Source organism: Panulirus ornatus, chromosome 48, assembly GCF_036320965.1.
Source record: "Panulirus ornatus isolate Po-2019 chromosome 48, ASM3632096v1, whole genome shotgun sequence".
NCBI lineage: Eukaryota > Metazoa > Arthropoda > Malacostraca > Decapoda > Palinuridae > Panulirus > Panulirus ornatus.
The window spans coordinates 25,790,199-25,808,488 of NC_092271.1; the positions used below are offsets into that span (position 1 = coordinate 25,790,199).

The 18,290-nt window shown below is 41.6% G+C and overlaps 1 long non-coding RNA gene across 1 annotated transcript in view; it reads left to right on the forward strand.

Annotated features, from left to right (window-relative positions):
- Positions 1-2,249: 2,249 nt before the first annotated feature.
- Positions 2,250-18,290, forward strand: part of LOC139763877 (uncharacterized) — a 38,225-nt gene continuing 22,184 nt past the window's right edge. Inside the window, exons 1-2 of the long non-coding RNA XR_011716284.1 lie at positions 2,250-2,411; positions 13,127-13,274. This is a non-coding gene — a long non-coding RNA (uncharacterized lncRNA). The remainder of the gene's footprint in view (positions 2,412-13,126; positions 13,275-18,290) is intronic.

Genomic DNA, 18,290 nt, shown 5'->3' on the forward strand with positions numbered 1-18,290 from the left:
CAATTTTTGAATAGGTAGTATGTGGCAGGCCACCACCCACTAGAGCAGCAGTACCGCATGGGTGTCGGTTGGCTTAGTGGCGATGGCATAGTAAGACAGCTTTACAGTAGCTATCAAATTTCTTTCCTTATCCTAGATAGCTGTCTTGTGATTTTTGCCTCACAAACACGTGGGGTTTTAGCATCCAGTCTACAATCACAGTTCCAGAAGTATGCGTGAACGGAATCGACTGAATGATGGGACTGCGACTGTGGATAACGTGCAAAACTTTAAAATGTTGGCTGTCTGTAGAAAAATCTCAAGAGATGAGGCCTTACTTGTGTAAAACTCCCTTCCCGTACAGCAAAAATAGGCAGTTCTATACACACACACACACACACACACACAACTAGGTCAAGAAAAGAGGCAACACGAGTGCAGAACTCTCATGACATACTAAAAGCAATCACAATATTATCTGTTCATCACAGACTACGTAACTGGGTCATTTTTCTTGTTCTCTTGCTTTATGGTCACTCCTCCCGGTTTTCGTTCTATGCAAAGTGATCTGTGATACGAGACAAGGTTTGATTCTAAGAAACTTACAATAGTTATTTCTAACTTAGATATATCGGAATATGAATGCTCTCAAGCATGTTTTAAGTGCTTGTTTATCGCTTCAAACGCGCCTCATCCCTTTGAGTACGACAGCTTGATCTCTGAGGCAGAACACAAAGATACAGCCCTATGATGTTCTAACTTATAACATGGGGTCAAGTTAAAGGTTAGGTCATCGTGTCAAGGGTCATGTCTTCTTGCTCAAGAAGTTATGTTTATATAAAACTACAAATAAACCAAAAGACAGAAATAATTTGCATTGTTTTCATTCATTGATATGATATTTGCCGAAAACGACTTTTTTGAGAAATAAATCCAAGAGCCATCTAACCCACCAGGTACGGACTCCTCAAATCCTGTGAAAGAGGCAGCCGTAAAATTCCGTCCTGGCCACTATATCCTTACGAAAATAAACATCCTTGGCTGTAGGTGGCCTGTGCGTGTGGATGGAAGCGTCTGAGGCCATGGTTGGTTAAGGCGCTTCCCCGATCTTAGGTGTGGCTTTCCATCATTGCCAGACCATGTGACCGACAGTTCCTTCCCCCGAGCTGGCTACACAATATATATATATATATATATATATATATATATATATATATATATATATATATATATATATATATATATATATTTCTTCTTCATGTTCATTCAGCATACCTTCAGATTTGAAAAATTCCAAACCACTCATATTGCACTGTATATTTTCTTATAATTCTAGTGAAAGTCGCCAACTATATCAGTCCGCTGGCTTTACCTACCTGCACCCATAACTGACATGAGCTACGGTGATTACAACTTTGGAGACAGTGATACAGATTCTGTTTTCAGATACTGGTGTAACTTCTCGAGGACATCCCTTTAAGCACAAAGGAACCCTTAAAGGTCGTATCGCCAAGCTCAAGGATCGTATTGTACTATCGTTTCTAGGGTTTGTAAACAGCCTGAAATGTTTACCAAAGTATTTTCAATAATAGCTTGATAGCTAAGGAATCGGGTGGGTAGCTAGTTATTGTCTATTGTGGCATGGGAAGATGACAAAGTACGTTTTGTAATGCTAGGTCACAGGATTATCATTAACCAGGGAATAACTGAGTCGCAGGGTCAGGGATGAGTAATGATGATGATAACTAAGTCACAGGGTCAGGGATGAGTGATGAGAATAACTGCGTCGCAGGGTCAGGGATGAGTGATGAGACGCAAGGACAGGGATGAGTAATGCAGAGTCAAAGGGTCAGTTGTCAAAGACAGCGTGTCAAAGTCATGGAATGCTGGGTGAAAAGATCAAAGGTCAAAAGGTGTTGAGTATAAAGGTCTAGGATCAGACAATGTTAGGTCAGGTGTTAAGAGTGAGTCAGGGGCGTATTGTAAAAGGATGTTGCACCACAGAAAAAAACAGGACACCTATGGGTACAAGGTATCTTTATTTTTAAAGATCATGCCCGTTACTGGTCAGAAATACGCTCTGCAGTTGAATAAATTTCGAGAAAAGAATAAGAACTCATGAACTATTCTCTCACGTCTAGTTATTGTCTAGTTGTATCAGGTAAATTGATATTGTGCCGTATATACAATCCCCAGCCGGATCCAAGTCGACGAATCTAAAAAGAACGTTGTTTTGTTTACATTTTGGCACATCCTGTCATGGCGTCGAAGAGGCGAGACAAAGCTGCGCTTATTGTGTGTTAATTTTGAATTATGTCGAGTCTCGGAGTTCGTCCAGTCAACTGTGTATGTCCACGATGACCTTGGTAGTGCTGAGACGCAGTTTGTCGAAAACATCCGTGGCTAACTAATCTAATGCATCTAAAAACTTGGTAAGTGAAAGCAAGTTAGTAAGGTTTGATTAGTTTTGGATAGCTGCTAGTGTTTGGCAGGGAAGTAGCAGGATTTGTAAAATGCTTTTTGCAAGACTAATATTTTTCGTGTTTATGCTGCAAGGGAGGTGCAGGTCATTGGTACTGTATTATTCAGTCCGGTGTTCGAAACCATAAACAGCGTGTAGAATTGATGTATCATGATTTCAGCACATAAGGCACGAGGGTATGAAGGCTTGGCTGTAGATCAGTGGTCGCATCGCCGTACGCATGAGTTACACCGTTGTACTCAAGGTTAACCCTTAAATGATGTCATTAATTAACAGCATAAGATTTTTGTAGACTTAGTTTTCTTTAGCATAGTATTTTTTAATCTAAAGATATTAGTTAATCTAACTTCTTATACACAGCAAGTTTAAGAACTGATGTTGATTTTGGTGGCTTAACCCGATTCAGACGGTGTTGGTAGTGTGGACTTAACATGGCTTACTTAAATGTGGCTCTTGAACCTCATTTTGGGCTCTCAGTATGTTTAACCTACCGTTTGTTTGTCAAAAGTTCTTTAGAAACCTTGTTTTTGCTTAGACACGATCTGTTTAACTTGGCGTCAGTTCATGTCATGGCAACATTACCCAATATAATAAGATCGTATATACACATTAATCAACTTACAAGAAAAATAAAGAACATCTTCCCAAGCCTTCATGTGCGTTCCAAGACCTGTTCATATATATATATATATATATATATATATATATATATATATATATATATATATATATATATATATATACGTGTGTGTGTGTGTGACCTAACAATAATGTCATTATTGGGAGGTGTCATGGTCTGCGCTGTGTGTTCTTAGGCTGGCATATTCGAAGTGAATTAAGCACATGCTCATAATGGTAAGATTCTTGATCACGACCCTTGGATCTAATGGCCTAGAATTTGATCTGACCTTTAAGGGTTATGCCAGAGGCGTTGCCATCATACCTAAGGGTCGAACCGTACGACATCAACAAATAGCACCAGTCCTAATCAGAGGCACAGGAAGCCAGTGTGAGTAGGACGGGTTTTTACCCTCTGGCTGTAGGCCCTCCACGTTTCGTCGGTTTATTTCCTAAGTTGGCTTCACCCGTGTCCAAGGACTTGATATAATTCAGAACTCGCTAATACTTGCTAACCTGTGACGGCGTTAGGTTAAATCCCGTGGAAGTAATTCATCTAGATGTCATTCACAAAATTATGTCTATTACACGCGACGTGTAGCTATGCATATTTGAAAACTGGTTTTGTTCCTGGCACAGATTCGTAGGCATGGACTTCAATGCGGTTATCGATCAGACAATTTCTATTTTATAGTTATTCTGATTCAGCACTTATCTATAACGTATAAGTAATGGATAGGATATCATTTCACATCAGATTCCTTAAAACGGGAAATGTAAAGCGGCTAGGCTATATGGCGGCAGCACACTCGAGTTGACGTTTTTGGCTGAAATAAATGTTGACAAGATGCTTTAGTCAATGTTTTCTGATCAGGTTATCATCGGATAACTCCCCTGTAACGCACTGTTTGATATTACCACGTTATAAACGAACAGCTTAACTTTATGTTATTTACTAGCAAATATATTTGAACATTGTTTCACAATATTAAATTTACAGTATGTAGTCTTAGTTTAAGGGAATCATAATGACCTGATGTTATATATGTTATAGGGTAATAAGTGTGCCCTGGAATATGTTTCCCAGGTCATATAGTGCCCAGGTCTCAGAATAAGGTGCAGGGAACAATGCCCGAGCGGCCGTGGGGCTACGTTAAGGCAGCCATCCCAGTGAAGAGCGTCATTGATCTCATTAAGATAGGCTGCCTCGCCTGGCCGCCCTCATCGAGCCCTCGACTCACCTATCTCGAGGAAGTTGTTGGCGAGATAGTGAACTGCAGCAGCTCCAAGCTTCATTTACATTAATTAACAAACCGCAAGAGGTTTAGTTTTAATATTTTTTGAGAAAGATTTCCGTAGTAATATAGAATACGAAATGGGTTTTTAACTAATTTACCAGAGTTTAATGCTCGCTATTTTTCATCCATTCACTATCGTTAATATTGATAAGAATATTAACAACATAGGTAGTCAGGTTGGTTAAAGATAAACAAGGAGTTATCGTAAAGGTGGTATGAAAGTGTAGGTCAGTTCGGTTTTATAATTGAGGGTATATTCTGGTCACTGAGGTTTTGTAGAGTATATCTGTCCTCCCTCCGTTATGACATTAACGGGATGTGTGTTCTTCGCATTTCATTTTCCCTCTGCAAGGTCCCATTTTCCTGCCTAACCATGCTCGGGCGTCGCTAAGTATATGAGTAGCCTAGAGTCCACATACATCGAAGTAGTTCATAGGCAGGCCACAAGGGCAGCAGCAGTCAAATGTTGTTGCCGGAGGAGGATGTGTTTGTTCTACTGAGTGGTCAGCGGTCAGAAATCATTACCTACAAGTCAAATAAACATATTACAAAAAATAGTTTTCTTAAAGGGTGAGGATGTGGAAGTTATCTCTGTTGACAGCGCTGGCGGTTCAATCGGCCCACCTAGTTAACATATCCAGTCGTCAGTTTCAAATTACCGGAATACTTATATTAGGTAATTTCTCTAGAGTTATCAAGCGCTGATAACATATAGCATGAATTAGTCAGGGGCATAATGATTAATTTGTATCTTTGGATGTTAATAGACAACATAAACCAAATAAAGAAAGGATAACCAGCCGTTCCTCTTCAAAGAAATCAACCACGAGCTCCCTTGACAGCGAGCGACCGTTGAGTATCGGGTATTAATTACATGGCCATATCAGTTTCCATCTCGTTACGTATAGGTTTTATTTGGTGAGATCAGATCTCTCTCTGTTGTTTTCTGAGAGCCAAAAATCAGAGGAACCAAGAATAAAGTTTACCCAACTTTTAGTCTGTTAGCTACCGAAACGTGGCGCTTGAATTTGTTGAAATGAGAAAGATTTGAATGCTGGTAAGAAAATGTTACGTTATAACCCTTGTATGATGTTTCACGAACTGTATCAAGGCGAAACAAACTCCTGTATAGCCAAATATCATTATCAAAGAGGCAAGAGAAGTACACTTGCGTTGCCAAATGTTATCAGACAGGTAGAGTGTGCCTCAACTGCGTAGTCAAAAATCGTTAACAAAAAGGCAAGATCATTTCAACTTTGTAGTCGAATATCGTTATCAAAGGGGCAAGAGAACTTCAGCTGTGTAGCCAGATATCATTATCAAATAGGCAAGGGGACCCTCAACTGTGTTGCCTAACTCATATTGGAGATGGCAGGATGGGGTGAGGGCGGCTGATCCCGCAGACAATGCCTGACGGTGACAATGGCGACCGACCGCCAAGGGGAGTAGGTGGGGCGACTCTGGCTAAATTGTTATTGTCATGACCTTAATAATATAGCGTTCAGTAGGCAGTATGCACAGTCTTTATTGTATCTCTGGTCTCTGGTTATTTCTTTGCGAAGACGATTTGTTGCGTAGTTACCACGGCAATTATATTCCAGTTAGATATATAGAAACACGCAACGGACGAGCGTTGACAATCTTTCTCTCTCTCTCCCTCCCAAGCCCTCTCTTTCTCTGTCATCCCCTCTCCGCTTCATCATCCCACACAATGGCCTTTGTTCTTGAAAATAAAATACAGGGTGCTATACAGCTCAGTACGTACGCCCTCGATGAAGCTCTACCAATACACTCGAAGCCTTTCACGACCTTCTCACATCTCTTCCCTCGCGACCAGAGTCATATTTCAAAACTATTGACCCTGCCCGACGAATCCCTAAAGAGTGAATCCTCTTCACGGGTACAGGCCAGAGGGGTTCACTTTTCTGTCTCTAGTGGGCTTATGCTCTATCTGATGCTATTGTCTTCTGATTCCTTTTTCTCAACAACGTTAGAATTGTTCAAGCGTATTCTTTCATTTTCCGTCTGTATATATTAAATCTCCATAAGACTAGGTTAGGGCTTAGTCGTTACAGAATATATTTTCATTCAATCCTCACGCAAAAGTTTAACTTTTTTGTGTTCGCCGGGAAGGATGTCAGAGACTAGAAACACTCGAAATTTAGCAGTAACTTGGGTACAAAAAGCCCCGACTGAGGAAACTTGGCCTTCTTTAAACTGGGAACGCTCTTCTCAGTTGAGACTCAAAGTGCTCAAGTTTTGATGGTATATATATATATATATATATATATATATATATATATATATATATATATATATATATATATATATATATGTGTGTGTGTGTGTGTGTGTGTGAGCGATTTCCAAGCGAATGAGGCACCGTTCAGAACAAATCATTGAGCTTTTGAGGGGGAATAAAAATCCGGCTTGTCTCTTCTTTTGTTTTTGAAAGTAATGCAGGATTTTCAGCCCCCGTTTCTGCCCCTCTTAGTTGCTCCTTTACGACACGTAGGAGGAATGTAGGCAGTATTTTTTCTCCCCTATCCCGAGTATATATATATATATATATATATATATATATATATATATATATATATATATATATATATATATATATAATCATGGTATATCCCATCCCAGTTTAGCTCCACAAAAATTCTGTGTATCTTTCATATCCATTTATCTGAACCGCGATTTCCTCTTTCTGTTTCGCTTCAAATATTCCATGTTGATATAGTTTTCATTAAACGAGAGCAAATTGATACAACTGAAGTCAGCGAGGAAAATACATCACGGTGTTCCATAAGCCTGATGTCCTGCGATAGACAGCTTTAGCACAGTGTTGTGTGCGTAACACTGGATTGAGTAGGGTATCAGTAACCACGGGATAGAGAATTCGTACCATACCTCACAGCTTGAGGTACAAGCATCGGTTTTCTTATTTTGGCATGATTTAATACGTTGCGTTTGAAGTGTGTCTGGTGGTAGCCAAGAACACGGTCAGGTTACGTAATTTCGAATTTTATTATACATAGATGGGGAATTGTTGTCTGATATTTTTGCCTAATCTGTCAATGTCTTCACCACGATCGGTTTTTTTTTTCTTTTTTTTTGAGAAGCCCGTCATATTTAGTTACAATCTATTCACCAATTTCATCTATGTTAGGAGTGACGAGGAGTTATATCCCCATGGTATTTTAGGAAATCATTCATTTGAAAACACCATCAGGGCAAGGATGAAGTGATTAACTGTTTGAATGATTTGTTATGTAATAATTAGAGAGGCACTGGACTATTTCTTTGGTGGGGAATACCTATAGTGGATATAGAGAAAGAGTGTACAGTACATTATTGCAGAAACTAAGAACATTTTAGTATCTAGTTATCTGCCAACTTTAGTGACGCATTATATCTGGTGTAGGGTGGACTTGTATTACATCGTTAACTGGGAATATTGCTCATTCAGTTTTATTCCACCCCACCTCCGCCCCACCCCCTCCCCTCCCCCCAAAAAAGTGCCAAGCAGGGGGTTTTGGACCTATGCTCAAATGAGCAAGATGGTACGATCCTTCGTCACGACGTTACCAGTGTTCAGGGAGTGACCTCTCATCTGACCCAAATTAGGTCAGGTTAAAGGCCAGGTTATCATGGCTTAGGGTCGTACTGTTCTGTTCGTGGAGGTAAAGACTACAAACAGTCCTTGCCAGTCCGACGTCTGAATTCGGAGGTCGGCGCCATCGCAAGGGAAACTTTAGAATTTGATATCGTGAAATACGATCCTCTGGCGGTGCTAACGGTGTGAATTATGCGATAATCTGAAGTGAAGGAACTCGTGATGTCTTTCATTGCCTTTCGTTTGGCGAATCTTTTTTCACTCGAGCGGGAGAGGCTAGGCTATCTTTGTGGATGACGGTGATATTTACTGTTGGGGGAAGAGAGTTTGGAAGGAGGGGATGATTGTCGTAGCGAGAGAGACAAATGGAAAACAGAGGGTATTGGGAGTGTAATTTGGCGGTGAGAATAGTTGTAGGAGAGTGAGGTGAGTGAGAATGGAAGAGGAAGGGAATAAGTGCCTGTGATTGACTTGGGTATGTGGATTACGTTATACCTGACTAGGTAGTGCCGCCGGACGAGTGTGTGTTTATTTACAGTATAGGGAAGGGAGATCGGCACTTGTAGGGCCTCATGGAGAGAGAGAGAGAGAGAGAGAGAGAGAGAGAGAGAGAGAGAGAGAGAGAGAGAGAGAGAGAGAGAGGTTTACCATCTCCTTATATTGATATTAAAAAGCAATTTTTACTAAAGATCGATTCATGCTTAACCTAATTCTTTCGGACTTGTCTACAGTTGTCTAGGATGACGCCACTTATGATCATTCACTTGATACGCTCACGAGAAGCCCTTGAAACGTATTAGATTGTGTAGTCGTTGGATTAGAAATGAACTATATTCTACTTGTCAGGGCGTGCGACGAGCAGCATGGAACCGACTTTTCATTAAATTCTATGGCCAGTAACTGACATGAAAAGGATATATGGATTGGGCAGTGAGCCTAGTTCATTCAGCCTCAACGGTCGTATGTTTGATTGGATAGTTGTGAGAGATGCATAATTCGAACAAGTGTAGTCTATATATAGCAAACATTCTTTAACCCTCTTCACTGTTCTCAGCACCCATTGCCGTACATGGTGAAGACTTCAAGTGCATGAGGTCTGGGTATCATGCTTGGTTCGTGATATCACTGGCAATTTGCTGAGCGAGGTTAGCATAAACTAGGCTAGGGTAGGTGAAGCTGGACGGGGCATAGTAACTTGTCATGTAAGACACCATTGTCCATTGGCAATAAGCCCAAGTTCCTGTAGGTGGTTTATGCTAATCAACTAACTAATTAGCTAACCCGTATTTTTAAATTTGCGAATAAACACGAAAAAAATAAAGATTCTTCTCGAAGACATTACGGGAAACATCTTTTGTCTGCAGGTGTAATTGAACTTGTCGATCATGTTTATGGTTCCATGTCATATAGAATAAATGAAATAAGCTCAAGTCCTGTATTAGGGTGGTGAATGCTCAAATTTTAAACTGTTTATATCTAGTGTTGCTGAGCATCAATATCTACTTGTTGATCCTGCTAAAAGATTCTTCTGGTCACATATGCACTAAGAGTTTTAAAAAGGTTTGACGAAAAATGTCACCAGGTTTGCTGCATAAAGTCATGCCCGTTTTAGGCCACTCGGACGATTATTTGGAACAGTGTCAAAACTGAAGGCGGCTGATCGTTGCCACGCGTGTTGACACAATGACAAAAGAAACGATGTTTATTGTTCTCTAGTGTTTTATAGGACTTACCAACGTATATACACATTCATGGATACTTTGGGGCACATAACTTGGATCAGTTAAGGTAAGGGATTCTCGCTGAGTGTTGGAAAATGACTGAAAAAGTGGTATTTGATTTGAGGAAGGTGAAAATTGATCGACTGAAGCGTAAACACTGGGATTTAAACTTAGAATCTTTCAGTGCTACGCTGGAGGAACGTTTAGCGTTGTAACACGGCGCTGATAAAGCGTGGAAAACCAATCCTTGGAATGCGGATAACAACTTTTGTGTTCAGTGTCAGTGTGACACTTTTCCAAGGAAAATGTTCCGGTGATTTCTCCTCAGTATTTGAGTCACCCATGATGGTGAAAATTTTCGAGTGCCATTGCCTGGATTGCGAGTTGGGAGGAAGAGGCTTTTACGTTCTGTGATACCGGCAGTTGCCTCTAGATGGCGTCGATTACAAGGTCTGTAAAGAGAGAGAGAGAGAGAGAGAGAGAGAGAGAGAGAGAGAGAGAGAGAGAGAACCCAGTTGCATTGGATTATTAATCACACACACACACACACACACACACACACGTTGATGGTTTTGATGATTCGTTAAAATTCCATCAGATGGATCATGAAAGCATTGATGGGATCGGTAGATTTAAACTGCCTTTTTGAATAACGCTACTGATAAACTCGGAAAGTCCGACGTCTGAATATCTCCAGTCCTGACGACGACAGCCCTTTAGTATGATGACTCAAGGCTTAAGGCACCGGAGGTGTTAAGCCGTTGTACTCAAAATAGAAGGATCTTACGTTTATCACTAGACATCTTGGGAATTACATCAGTATTGCCATCACAGTCATGAAGGGGGTATAGCATGAAAATACATAGTCGGCTATGAACACAATTTAAACTCACTTTCGTCATTATCTTCAAACTTATGGTAGGCACACATAGGTGATTGTTTAGAATTGTAAGTACGACACACCGTAGAAATTTGTTTCAAAATTACATGATGTAACTAGTGTCTTTAAGGCGATAGCAACGGATGTAGATGCAGTATTGCCAGATGTACGTTGAAACCTTTCCTACCCACAGGCCTCGGTTGCTTTTCAGCGTCCGTTGACTTTGACGTATGGCATTGATTAATGACACTTGGCCGTTGATAGTCTCTGGGTGTCACAACATTCCTTGCCCTTCAGTCCTTAATGGAGCAGAGAACAAGCAGGTATTGAAGTCATTTCTGTGACAGAAGCACGACTAAGATTTTCCTTATTTAGATCGACTTTTCTTTTTATGATTAGATATTTGTTGACATTTCAGCTAGAGTAGGTGCCATGGGTCAAACAGTTCTTAACAAAAATAGCATCTTCGACTGTCTGCGGATTGCGTTAACCCAAACTTCGGGTCAGGCTAAAGGCTATCTACACCCTCATCTTCACTAACCTGCCATCTCCATCATACAGTACAGTTATCGTCAGTGAACTACATTTTCACTATACACCCTCGACACCCCATGCTTTTAACCTGAGTCCTTCGGGTCAAGTCAGTCTTCCTACATCCTCATCTTCAAGCCACCCGTGACACTATTCTCCTTTGACTTGAACCTTATGGCTCAGGTCAAGTCACTACACCCACAGCTTCACTGTAACCTCATCTTCATTACCTCATTATCACTATAGCCTCATTTTCACTGCACTTCTTTGTACCCAAGTAAGACACAGGCTAAACATAAGAATGAGATTCAAATGGAGACATGGTAATCCCAAACTCGACCTGTATATATTCGTTCTTTTAGTATCACGGATTGTACCATGTGTTTTTGAATATACATGAAGGGTTTTCCAAGGGTTTAAAAGAATATCATTGTTTATATCACACAGAAAACGGGGAAATCATATCATCCCCATCAAAACTACAATTCGCTGGTGATCATTTTCCAGGCGAATATCCAGTGGTGTGTGATGCAGGGAGGTGTTGGGTCCCGGTTGATGTGCTGGTCTGAATGGGCGAGTAATTGAGCCCCGTGAACTGGAACCAGCGTTATAGACCCGACAGGGATTTCATTCATCGTGTTTTGAATAGGACGAGTATGATGGCAACGTAAATGGTGCATCAATAGTCTATGTGAGGCAAGGCATAAGAACTTATTCAAAGCGTTATTCAGAGTTTTGGTAGTGAGATTTTGGTCCTACTGGGAATGAAGTTTCAGGCGATATCAAACTTTAAAGAGCCTGAGTTCGATGTTGTTCCGAAGTCTCGTTTAATGACTTCGTTAACGGTGAATAGCCTGATAGTAATTGATGATGGCCTAACCCAGATACGTAGTGTTCGACCCTATTGATCCTGTTTCAGTAAACGATTCAAAACCCTTTCTTATTTTTTTTTACTTTGACGTTTGACACCCAGGAAATTACGACAGCGCGGCTAGATCCTTACAATTTGTTCCATTCCCACGGCAACACGCGTTAACAAGTATATTCTTGGATTGTATTTATCATAAATATGACAATAAAGGACTAATATAGCGTCAGTATTTACCATTCTTTAGCTTCCTCTTAACGGAGGCTGCCTTGTCAAGGGGCAGTTCAAAGTACAGGAGTTCTAACCCATTTTCAAACCTAGCAGCCTAGCTTAGCCCAATGTGCGCGTTGAGACATGCAGGCGTGGAAACAGGAAACCACGGACTCCACATGACATTGGAAACACGGAAATAATTTCTTCACAAAAACGTTCCTTTGTTGTTTATACTTTATAGATTTACAGTTCATTAATTACACGCATGTATATATGCCTGTGCAGTAAAGATACAGAAATATATAGAGTGTAACATCCTTGATTATTTGTGCTTTGTGTGATGTCCAACATGGTTCCTTTTCAATTTTGCTAATGTGTATATAATGATTTATAATCCTTATCAGAGCATCTCTTGAAATGTGCAAACAATCTATGTCGGGACCTATCAAATCCTGGGGAATTATCCCATTCTAATCACATATCTGTATATGATTAGACGCATATAGAAAAAAAAGTGTGTAAAACTAACTATATTGCTATCAAAGTGTCCACCAGTTCCATACAAATGTTCTGACGCCCCGCTGGCTTCGCTTTAAAGGATCGTACTCACATGTCGCTGTTCGAAGTCACAGGGAGAATTGTCATGTAACTTATTTGCATAAGGGAACAATTGTAGTATGAAGTACCTCATCATCTTCTTTGGACGTAAAGCAGTTTGTAAGTCATGAATTTTACTTCATGCCAGATTAATTTGTTGAAAGAAAAATGTGCACACAGTCTCCAATTACACCGTTTGCATATTGATAGTCGTGTGTATGTGTGTGTGCGTATATATATATATATATATATATATATATATATATATATATATATATATATATATATATATATATCAGTTAACACCTTGTTTTTTTTTCCAGCCATATGATGACCATGTCTAACGTCATCTGACACGAGCGAATAATCGTAGCCGTCGACCGTCATGACGTCGCCGCTGTATCCACGCTTGGGAAGGACTGACTGATATGGGAACTAGGCTCAGGCAGCTGGCAAACGCCCCTGGTGTGCGTGAGTAATTTGTCCCCTGTGATTGATGGCGGAGATGAAATTTCTGTTGTCATTAGAATCAGTGTAGTTTTTGGTAGTATTTGGAGAGTAATTTGTCGGTGTCATTTGTTGGTGGATAATTATGGTAGATAACCGTTTGTGATGGCGGATTCTGCCATTACCAAAAGGGTCTTGTGTGTCCTGCAGTTGCACTTTGTGAACATTTTGCCATACCATATCTTGCCTTTACTGATTTTTTTTTTTACCATGCCGTTCAAATATCATTGTAGGCAACCCTTCCACGTTTCCATTCAGAAATCTCGCAGCATTACAAGTGGAAACTGGGAGTTCATAAAAGTTTTCCTTGCCATAATTACTTGTCATAACTTGCCAGCGTAAGTTCACGGTAGCGAAATGTGTGTGTGTGTGTGTGTGTGTGTGTGTGTGTGTGTGTGTTAGATTCATTAGGTCCATGTGGTTCATGTCACTGAAATTTCTTTGGAATGCCCTCCTTGGCACAGGTCGTGTGTGTGTGTGTGTGTGTGTGTGCAGAAGCGCATTTTCGGTGCATGTATCTCTTGTGTATATAGGTGTGCGCTCGAGAAAAGACATCACGCAGGCTTATAGACTAACGGTATGCTTACATTTTTTTTTTTTTTTCATGAAATCATTAATGTTTGATTAAATGTTTGGTATACTTTGGTATTACTGACACACTTTCGTTCTGGCTTGTAAAAGAAAGATGTTTGTCATTTCTTACACACACACACACACACACACACACACACACACACACTGTCAGAGTAACACGGCATTATTCCAATGCTTGTGCCAACTTCCTTGACATGTTTTACAGCAACATTTTATTCAGGATCATATGTACCTCAAAACAATGTTCATTAAACTGGGCCCTAACAGTGGCATAATTCCACATCACATCAAAAAGCGGAAAAGCTCTTTACCCTTCGCTCAAAGAGTAACCGAAATTGAAATTCACCATGATTTATGCAATATTCATTCAGAGTCAAGCTTTTTTTTATATTCAGAATGGAGGACGTAAAAGATTAATAGAATCCCTTCAGCCAATGTATTTTTATTAAGAGTCTTCAGAATTAGTCTTTTTGGTAATATGATTTATGATAAAGCTCAGATGATCTACATTCTGCGATAAATGATCGTAACAAATGACTTTATTTACTGGAAGTTTGTATTACATACTACGATTTTCAAAAGTCTCTGCCTAGCTCAGCCAATACTAGAAAAGTATCCTCTCTGAACCTCCCTCTGAGGAAAGCGAAAGTTCAGAATCCGAATTAAAACGTCGAGGTTCTGTCTCGAAATAGCGGTTTCCAAGCTTCCAACAGCGCGGTTCAGACAGAATTGTGAGAATAACTCCAAACAACAAGATTCAGAAATCAGATTTTCGTAGATTCGAAACAGCGAGGTTCAGACTCATACTCAAAACTGATTGGAAGTGGAGGAGGGGTGTGGTTGGTTGTGTGTGGTTGCTGGGCTTTGCTAGGCTAGGCTGGGCTGGGCTGTGTAGGTTAGGCCGTGCAGTGCTGGTGGGGTGTCCGGTGCGACGAGCAGTGGTCCATCCCGGGGGAACACCTCCATTGATTTCATCGTTATTGCTGGAGGGACGGCAGTCAAATAGGTTGCTGGCAGGTAGGCTGCGGTAATTTGTTGGTTCTGGTAGTGGGTTGGTTCTGGTAATGGGTTGGTTCTGGTAGTGGGGTAGATCCTGGTAGTGGGGTGGTACTGGTGATACGATAGTCTTGGCGGTGGGCTGGTTGTGATTGTCTGATGGTTGTGGTGGTGGTGGGACGGGATGGATGGGTCCACACGTGTCAGGTACCGGAGTGAAGTGACAGACGGTGATGGGAACAAAGTCCCTCCGCGAACACCCGCACGTGATGAGCCACGCAACCTCCTCCTCCTCCCCCCCCCCCCCCCACACACACACACACACACACACACACAATCCTCGAAGACCCCGACGTGACGAAGACACCGTCCCTCCCCCCATCCACATCCCTCCCCTCGAAGAATCAACTTTGGCAGCTTGACGGGAGATTGTCGCCCTCGCAGCCAAGTCAAGGACTCACGAAGTCTGCTAAGTATTCTGAGAATCCGCGTCCGTCATTCCTGTTAAACCTTGTCTCGAACAGAGGAAGACGTTCGTACCCATGCTTGAGCTGGCAGAGGAGATTGGAGACTGCGTTGGATTATAGGTAACACACACACACACACACACACACACACACACACACACTCGAGCACGACGTTTCAACCCTGGACTTCTAAGCCTCACCTTTAAGTCAGGTCATAGACCAAGCCATCATGTATATGATTCGTGCTGTCGTGCTCAGTGAGGTAAAGCTCTTGTCAAAAAAAAAAAAAAAAAAATGGTATCCCGAAGACCTACCCTGCCCTGTCTTACTACCGTTATACCTACCAAACTTGACACCAAGTGACCCCTCAGCTTACTTCCTCAAGCTGTAAAAACGAAAAACATTTACGTAGAAAAGGCGTCCTTGGAAGTGTCCCTCACTGGGCTGAGAGGAAAGTCCATCGTGGACAGAATTGAAAAACTTTCTCGGAGGGATGCGAAAGTCCGACTGTCAGAGTGGGTTATAAAGTGTTGGCTGGAAACTGAAATGGTCAGAACCAGATAAAAGTGCTCAGAACGTAGGTTCAGAATTTCAGAAGACTCCCTCCTAGCTGGCCAAGAGATCGTATGCATTTATGGTGCAATAAAACTTAGACATTATTTTAAGAAGTGCTTTCATTATTTTTCATATACGAAGAGCAAATGAATACTTTTGGGTATGACGGACTGGTCTTACTAGGTCGTCAGAGACCAGACCATCTTACCCAAGGGTCATGCGCACCGTCGTACTTAGAGAGTCGTTGCGAACGTTTTGGTCGGGGAACTAAGGAAAAAAAATGACTGTAGGAGCGTCTCTTTCCCCCAGTGGGTGGGTCTTACTGTGACCCCAGCAGGAGATGCGGGCCGTTGAGCGTAGCTCCTTCCTGCCTTGGAGTTTGTGGTGCCAAGAATAAGGGGTTGTGGCCAGGTGTCCTCCGTGGTCGTGTCTTAAGTAACCTAAGTTGTGTATGGTATATTCCGTGGGCGAGGCGTTGGTTAGGCTACCTGTGTGTGTGTGTGTGTGTGTGTGTGTGTGTGTGTGTTTGTGTGTGTGTGTGTGTTTGCAAGCGCTACGGGAAGAGAATTTTACACTTATGTCTTTCTGTCTCCTAAGCTTGCATATATGTATCATGTCTTTACTACAAATGTGTGTATATACACACTCATCCACCCCAGCGGAGGCAGCTAACCCGTCCTCCCTTGATAGGATGCTAATTTTCTCATTGTACGAATTGTTTGATGTACACTGCGTGTGAGCATTCAGGCTGGTGCTTAACCTCTTGAGCACGTTGATGTGATGATCCTTGGGTGTAATGGATTGGCCTCGCAAGGCAAAGGTCAAGGGTCGCACGTTTTTCCTCAAAGGGGTAAAAGGTGTAATAGATGGTAGAAGTAATTGACTCACACACGCGCAGGTGGGGGAGAGAGAGAGAGAGAGAGAGAGAGAGAGAGAGAGAGAGAGAGAGAGAGAGAGAGAGAGAGAGAGAAGCTTTGATTCCAGCTTTTAAGTTTCTCAATCAGTTTGCTTGTGTGGACAGTGAACAGTTCGCTTTAAGATACCTAGACAGAAGAACTTGTCTTAGCAAGGAGTTAAGCTAGAAACTTGATAAAAAAAAGACGAAAGAAGTTTTTTTTTTCTTTAGCATGAGAGATGTGGATGGATAGAATTAGCTAAGTGATGAAAATGTAGATACGGACAGTTTGCAGTTTAAAAAGTTGATGCAAAGGTCTTGAGAGAGGGGAACAGCGTGGAGGATTGCATCGCTTCGCAAGGGGACCTTGACAGACTCCAGAATTTTCTCTTGATACACGCCTGACGAAGTACAGCCCGAGCAAATGTCAAGTATTGAGGATGGCTCACAGTGAAAGAGGCATCTGATCCTCATCATCTGGCAGGTAGGAAGCTGCAGGAATCTGTTTTATAAAGGGTTGGGACCCGACATTGTCCCCTGACTTGTCGACAGAGTTCCACTTTAGGAAAATAATAAAAGAAGACTGACTATCTGCCGGCAAGTATTAGAATAGCAGTCGGACTCATGGATAAGGAAATATTCAGCAAGCTGTTCGCGTACTACTGAAGGCCATAGCTAGAATAGGCTTCTCAGGTTCGGTCATCCCAAAGAAGCACAGAGCTAATTGAGAAGGTTCACACGAGAGCAACAAAAATATTAGCATCATAATGAGGAGATATGAACCACAGGGAAAGGCTTGGTGCTTATGATTTGCCGTTGAACAGTTGACGGTGAACAGTTCTTAGAGAGATGTAGGGATACAAGAACCAGACAACATAAAATTGAACAAGAAACCTTTGAAAAAAAATGTATAAAAGTGATATATGAATGGAATGAAATGACTGAAAACATGGTTTATCCAGGCATTATACAGGAATGTAAGAAGTTATATAATAGAGAGTGTTTAAGAGATGGAGCCTCACTAGTGTAAAACTTCCTCTCCGTGCAGTAGGAATGGGTAATTCCCCACCATAAGCGTACCAGCTTCTGTGGCCTTGCTGACCATGAATTCCACTCGGGCCCGCCCTGGATCGAATCCTGAGCGTGGCAGTCGGCCCAAAGCCAACCCAGCTCTTCATTCTCCCCTTAGAGCAGGCCGATTGATGGCCTGGCTTAGTGTGTGTGTGTGTGTGTGTGTGTGTGTGTGTGTGTGTGTGTGTGCATCCAGAGTATAGATATTGTACATATATAGACAAGGTTAAGAGACAAGGCAACACGAGTGTAAAACTCTCTCCATAACTTATAAATAGTGACCACAAACGATAATCATGTGATACATATACGTCAACAGTCGCTCATGATTCAAGGGTGAACGTTTCTATCATGACTTGGAATAACCCGCCAACACAACCCCCCCCTCCCCCCTCCACGTGT